A 7,714-nucleotide genomic window follows, 5' to 3' on the forward strand; every position below is an offset into this window, starting at 1 on the left:
TTGAGGTTCGAACGAAACCACGCCTTCTTCAACTGGTGTCCACCTTACTGGCGTGAAACTTCCTTTCTCTCTTCATCGGAACTACATAGACTATCTACTTTTTCGAGTTCGTTCCCACTTAGGTACTAAGACGGGACTAATTACCAGACAAAAAACTTGGCTAAACGTCTCTCGTCAAGAATCGTCGTAGTCTTTGAACCACGTTTCTCTCTTATTCGGTGGTGGATAAGTTTCCCCATAAGTCGACGAACGTTCTATCCGTACGAGTCTTAACACGTCGGTTACAATTAGTCGCAAGAGTTCGTGTTCCGCTTAATAATGGATTTCCTCACGGATAACAAATTGCCGAAGGCGATACATCTTTCTACCGCCTTGATAGCGAACGCGTGTATTCTTACACGCGAACTTCGCGAGCTTGGATATTTAATTCGCGTGCGGGTTGGTTTGAGATTTCCATATAAACGAAACGAAGAACTCCAAAAGGAAAAAGGAAATTCAAGGATTCAGGTGAAATTCGAGGACTCTCGGAATCGCATTTAACCAGTTAACTGTGGATTTTAGTTTGAAATATCTCTCATGGAATGTGTAATTAAAAAAATCATGTAATGACAAGTTATACACGTCGAAAGAAAGGCAAGAGCTTCTTTTATAAATTTTACGAAAAAAGTTAAGCAAAACAAGGAAGGATCATATTTTTATTCTATCAATAATTAACAATTTTTCTTATTGAAGAGGTTATTAGAAATTGTAAAAAAAAAAATATATAAATTCATATAAAAAAAAAATGAAAGAAGAAAAATAATTTTAAGAAAATCAGTTGATTATAATGTAGTATTTTTCAAAGCTCGATACCGCACAAAGTTGTACTTCACGGGTCAAGCACCAGTATCGTGACTCCTTACGGATTTCATTTTTTAGGCAGACAGCACACATTCGAAGTGGATTTGCTTTTGATGGTGTAACTGATTTAAAGTAAGGAAAATGTAGTTTTATTCCTAATGTATAGGAATTTTATTTCCTAATGTATAGGAAACATATCATCAACTGATATTTTTATTACTTTTTGCTGAAATTTGAAATTAATCTAGTAAGTGGTCATTTTTCATTATACATAACAAGTATACACGTGGAACGCAATTAACTGGTTAATTACCCTACCGAAGAACGTGTACATCGATATAAAGCGTTTAGCCACTCGACGAATATTTTTAATCTTTATCCCTACTTTTACTCCTACCCCTAACTCTTAATCTTCTCATCCTCATCCTCTTTTACAAACCCACCCCACCAAGTTTGCCATGGTTGTACGACATAATCTGCGTCTTGTCGGCCGCTTCTTTACGAGCTAACCGAAGTCGACGCGCGCGAGATCAACGCTTTATCAAGATTTATGGGCATTGCGAGCTTTTGCTTTGCATTCGCGCAAAGAGAACGACGAAAAGGGAATGTTCCTTCGTATAACTTCTTTCTCTTAATACTCTGCTTAATTCTATATTTTAATGGAAAAGCTTGCTTTCGTGTTCGAACAATTTCTTGTCGTTTTAACTATCGCTTTTGGTCATTCGATTGTGATGGAAAAAAATCTTCATGTTTTTTTTCTACTTCGAGGTTATCGCAGTTCTCTTGTTAATGATAAAGATAAAATTGTACATTAAAATGTTGAATTCTGTCGTTGATAAAACTTTTCTGTCAATATTTATTTTTTACGATGCATAAGAAAATAAATATACACGTAAAGTCATGTAAAAAGGAACAAGTAAAACTTATAGAATAAATACTTATTAAAAAGCGTACGTTCCGAAGCATTAAACTACATTACATGAGTAATGCTCGTTGAGATGCCGTCGGACCGTGGAACTCGACGCGATAACATCGTATACGTCTTGGTCGAAGCACGAAACGTGTTTAATATAAGTAAATGTTCGTGTAAGTTTTTCGGCCTTCGTGTCAACATTGAGAAAGGGTGGGGGAAATTAAGGGAGAGGAAGGGAGAAAAAAAATGTAACAGAAATTTATCTTACGGAACGGAGTGTGTTTTTTTAAAAGAGGCTAATTTATTATACGCTGTTGAAATCGTTGTGAAACCATCAGTTTCTAGAAATCGTTTAAACGAGGACGCATCCTCGCGACTTATTTTTTCTTTTCTTTAATATTTTTTTATTTTTATTATTATTATTATTATTATTATTATTATTTTTCTTTTCTTTTTTTTTCTTTTAATTTATTTTCTTTATTTCATTATGCAGTGATCTCTTTCCATTCGACAATAAAGTCCTTTTATATAACAGAAAAGACGATATCGTTACGCCCACGAATCTAAGTCAGGCTAATATTTTAGAAGCGACCTACTTCGTCAAAGAATCAGAATGTTCGCGATCACGGAAGAGTAAGAAAGATTACGCGTAGTAAAAAGTGAGATACAGAAAAGGGAATAGCGTGTTCACCTATCAGCTTTGCCGATGTCGTTCGTACACGCTAACGTAAGAGATCTGAGTATAGTAACGAATTTTTAACGAATAACAAACTAACAAAAACTCTTTATTACACATAAATTAATTACAAATAAACAAGATCGACGAGGATAATAACATAATAATCGATTACTCTCAAACGTTCTATTACTGTTCAAAGAAAATTAACTTCAATTACGTTTAAATTGATTCATCGTTGCATGAATGAATCTCATTGTCGGTATCATGAGAGAAAAAGAACATATTAAGATAAATTTTAAACGATGTGAATTATTTTCATTTAAAAATAACGTTTACTGAATAATATGACTATAATTAATTTTCAAAATGTCATAATAGACGTTCGATTAAAATGCAAAATAATTCCGATCATAAATAGCACGATGCTTTAAATCATAAAAGAAATGATTCAAACTATAAGAGATGAAATAAATCAACCTAGGCGCACGCTTAAAAGAGAGAACTTTCGTATCAAAGAAACATAAAATGGCCACAGTCGGCATTAAACTCCTACGACGAAAGCTGAGAAGTCAGTTAGTTTTTCGAGTTCCATCGATATTTACGTACTCGTAGTAAGTTTGGTTTCAAACTTGAATCGCACAAGGACGAGAGAGAAAGTCGCAGGATGGGAGACGACGCATAATGTGTATAGTAGAAAAGAATCACGTGAAAAACGGGGGTAAAAGTAACGGAAGAAGAAGAAGGAGAAGAAAAAAATAAGATGGAGAGAGAGAGAGAGAGAGATGAAGAAGAAGGAGAAGAAGAAAGAAAGTAAGATATATAAGAAAAATAAGAAGGGATACGCGAAAGAAAGAAAGAAGGAACGAACGAACGATAGAAAGAAGCAGCGGTGAGGAGCGTACACGCGCTCGTGGATTAAAGAGTTATTTGAGTCTCAGAGGCGGCCATAACTCTCCCGGGCTATTCCCGTCCTGTGCTCGCTCGCCCACCAGAATATTTTAACATTGGGGGTGGGTGGCTGGCTGCCTGGCTGGCCTGACTCTCGAAATGGGTTTAGCTTGGGACATGGGGCAGACGCACGCGCATATACGCAACACACATATGAATCTAGAGAGAGAGAGAGTGAGAGAGAGAAAGCAAGAGCGAGAGCGAGAGAAAGGTTGCATACATGCAAAGTATAGTTATAGATGCATACACGTGGACGAGACGGTAGCGCGAAAGCTTGTTACGCACTCGCGTGTACACTGTGTATATGTATAGATATATACATGCAGGACTCTAGCAGCATATATATGTATACTGAGAAAGAGTAAGAGAGAAACAAGGGAAGAGAAGAGAGCGGGAAGGGCAGGGAGAGGTAGGGTGAGACAGGGTCCGCTCTCCACGCAGCTGACAGCTGTTCCGTCGGTGGGCCGGTCGGTGGGGAGGATTCAGCCTAGTCGCGCCCCTTCTATAATGGCTCCCTTTTCTTCCTTCCCCTACCCATAGCAGCATGGCTGGCACCGGTTTCTCTTTCTCTCTCGCACTTTACTACCTCTTTCTATCTCTACCTCTCTTCGTGTGTATATATATATATATATTCCCTCATTCACTCATTCCTGCTCTTTTCTAGGCATCGTTGCGTCATCGTCGACCCGTCGTTCTCTTTCTCTCTCTCTCACCCTTTCTCTCTTTCTCTCTCTTTCTCTCTCTTTCTCTCTCTCTATCGTTATATGTGCTGAGTGCGTGACGTCAGAAGAACCGACGACTCGTTACCTCGTGACGTAGCTGTAACGTCATAGTAGTCACGATAGAGAGCAGCAAATCGGAATGCCACCACGAGTGGCGCTTCGATCGACCTATCAACTTTTGCTCGCAAAGCGCGCGTTATTATGGTGAAAGAATTGAATTCTATTCCGTGTCGGCATATCGTCGTTTATTTGCATGCATGCAGGAACACACAACCTGTATTATCCAGACGTTATTATTTTAGCTTAGTTGGAATCGTTTACTATGGAAATTGAAACTAGGTAATATAATTTTTAGCAACGTATTCGTTTTGATATCGTCGTTAACTTTTTGATTGAAAATGTTGTATTGATAATGTTGTACAAGTTTAGAAATATATACACAAAAAGCCAAACAAATAAAACTAAGTTAACTTAACATAAGACGATAAGCAACAGTCCTTGAAGTGTTCATAAGCGTCCATGCAGTACTTGGCATTTGCGCTCAACAGGTGTTAAAAGTAATTATCTATTATCTCGAATAACGATCTTCTTGCTCTTCTTCTCTTATCCCTTTTAACAAAACTTAAAAGAAAAGAAAAGTAAAAGTTAACACATTAAATCGCCATTACTTCATTAACTTCGGAAAGGATTCGTTCGATCGGAAGCAACGATAAGCGCGACAGCAATTTCGTAGGCTAATCGGTCGAAGGTCGTTGAGTATAATCTTTGTGAAGAGAAAAAGGAAGGGTGGACGGAAGGAAAGAGTTAAGAAGGAAGTTAAAGCATAGAATGAACGTTGCGTACGGCATAGTAAGAGGTACTATGATGGTAAAGTATCATCAGCGATAGACAGTGATCGTAAAACAAGAGTTTTACGAGACCCATTTGAAGATGTGGCGGTGATGGTGGTGGTGTTATTGGTGGTGTTGTTGGTTGTGTTGGTGGATACTGGTGGAGAAAGAGGTAAAGGAAGTGGAAGAGGAAGAGGTGGAAGAGAAGGAGGAGGAGGAATTGGAGGAGGAGGAGTACCAAAGTGAGTGCCGAAGCGACGGCCGTCGAGTGGGGCTCTCACGGTTTACGAGCGCATAACAGACGCGTTTATGGCCGTGATCACATGGCCCACTCACATACCTATAGCTATACAACCGGCTCCCATAGCCCACTGCGAAGTAAACAAATCGTAAAGCTCTGCTTCGGATTTACTGACCTGCCGCAATACACCGAAAGCAATACGGAAAGGCAGCCAACCAACCGGCTTTGATAACGTTCTGCTCGTTTCGTGCGCGTGCCGAGCGACGTTCCGCCTCGACGTTAATATACATAAGCTATATGTGATCGAACGATCTTTATACTAACCCCTAATACACTCTCTCTTTCATCCATTACTATTATGAGGCACAAAATCGATAATTACGTCACATTTGTCTTCTCTATCGACTAGTTATCTTCGATTGCACGTCATCGAACCGTTTTCCTTCTTAATGAACAAATATCTATGGAAAACATCGTTACGACTGTTATATACATATTCCGTGTTACTTATCGCTACTATTTTATTCATTTACTATCGTACCTTGTATCGAGAGAAGATTTTGAAAAACCGAGTAACTAATCTTTTACAACCATTTCGTCTTACTTAATGTCTATTAATACATTCAAATTATAAATATCGTTGAGATTCGATCGGGCAGGTTAATATTACGAGTCAAGCTTAACGATTATTTAACTTGTAATTCACATCTAGTCGGATATACGTATTTATGACACTCCAAGAATTCTCACGTTAAACAATGGGCTTCGCGAGATCGGGTAAGATAGATTGAAAAAGGATACATTAATGTTACGTATGGAATAATTAACATTTAATTATCGTATCGCGTTTATTATACTCTTTACAAATTGACGCGCTAATAACATCGCTATCTGACGCATCTATCTTTCCAATTAATTCGCACGCATTTCCTTGCTTCCCTCAATAATAGTATCGAGACTGTCGAAGCCGAACGAACAGGGCTCGTCGAACTCATTTTATTCTCGGACTATTTTGTACCGTCATAGCTAAATACTACCTATATCATTTTTCCTTCTTCCGATCAATGGTCCATGATGCGCGCGCGCACACACAGCACTTTGTCTTCTGCTTCTTGTTTCATTGTTCTCGTGGGTACCGCTAGATGCCGACACTGCTTTATGACTTTCCAAGTGACCAGTAGTTGACGCTACGATCGGTTTATCGTCCATTTATTTACTCAACGCCATTCATGTGTAAAGGGTAACTTTTAATATATTTGCAATGATAAACTTGATTCTCTTTTCAAAACTCTATGAAAATTTAAGTTAATTATAAATATTATAATGCCCGCCAGTTTTCAAAAAGATAATTTTGATAATCTAGTAGTAAGTAAATACGTTTATGTTTGTTTCTGATTGATTATGCTTCGAAATGCTTACCTTACGATCGACGCAACGGTACTCAGACAATTTTCGATTCGATTACGAAATCGAAGTCCTCCGCGTTCGCAAACGTTTAATCAAGTGATCCGTTGGTAAAAAGAAGCATTCGATTCTATCTCAAGAAAAGAAATTTCTGGTCTTTGAAACGCGGCGGAGAGCACGGAGTTCCGCGTAGCGCGCAGAGTCACGAAGGTGATTTATTCGACTTAATTCCAATTCCATTGGAGCCATGGGGCCTGGGTTGGAGGAGAGAGGAGGAACGTAGGAAAGGTGGTTGTGAGAAAGGAGAGAAGGACGGAGAGGGTGGATATTCTTATGCAATTTGCCAGAAAGGTTCAAGAACCCGGGAGATCCCGCAATTTATCTTACCTTATGTTACGCCGAGCCAAGGCAACGCAAGATAGATGGCGTTAGTGCTTCCAACCCCTCTTTCTCTCTCTCTTGTACTGCTCTCTTTTCCCTCTCTTACCATCTCTTTCTCTTTCTCTCTCTCGGGTCACCCAAACTCCGTACAGAGCTCTGCGACCACCCCTTCCCCCAGCCAATGAGGGACGACCGCGGTGGCCATCTTGGATGGAGAGTTATTGAACGAAAAAGATGAGTAAGAAACTTGTTATGGGGGTGCGTTCTCTCCGCGCTACTGGGACTTGCTCGAGAAACGGGCGTGTTGAGGAAGAAGGGTGAGTAAGGAAAAAGGGGAGGAAGACGAGAAAAGAGAGCGAGAGAGGGCGAGAAGCTAGCTACAAGGGGTTGTTGGCGCTATATTGATCAATTGCTTTGTCGTGCTTTGCGCTACTTTCCACCTATAAAGCATGATGCCTACGGAAGCGCGATACTTGCCGAGCGCTGGACTGAGACTAATTATATAACGGTCTTATTCGTCAGAATTTTAGAAGAAGTATCCTTCTTCTTCATCCTTTTTTATTGCCTTTTAATCATTAATAAATTATCTGTAAAAATATATTAGTTATTGAAATATAGAAAATTAAATTTATTTAATTACCCAAGGAACACCACGCACATACGCAAAAGATCAGAACCGACGATAGTACCCTCAATTATCGACGATAATCGAAATAGGATACATTACATAAATGGAACTATTCTAAATCATTTTCT

The 7,714-nt window shown here is 39.0% G+C and overlaps 1 long non-coding RNA gene across 1 annotated transcript; it reads right to left on the minus strand.

The window, feature by feature from the left end:
- Window positions 1-6,007: 6,007 nt before the first annotated feature.
- LOC122516311 lies at window positions 6,008-7,259 on the minus strand. The gene is made up of 2 exons (XR_006303536.1): window positions 6,593-7,259; window positions 6,008-6,463 (listed from the first exon to the last, which is right to left on the minus strand). It is a non-coding gene; the product is annotated as an uncharacterized LOC122516311 (long non-coding RNA).
- Window positions 7,260-7,714: the final 455 nt, after the last annotated feature.

This window comes from Polistes fuscatus, unplaced genomic scaffold (assembly GCF_010416935.1).
Source record: "Polistes fuscatus isolate 324 unplaced genomic scaffold, CU_Pfus_HIC Scaffold2, whole genome shotgun sequence".
Taxonomy (NCBI): Eukaryota; Metazoa; Arthropoda; class Insecta; order Hymenoptera; family Vespidae; genus Polistes; species Polistes fuscatus.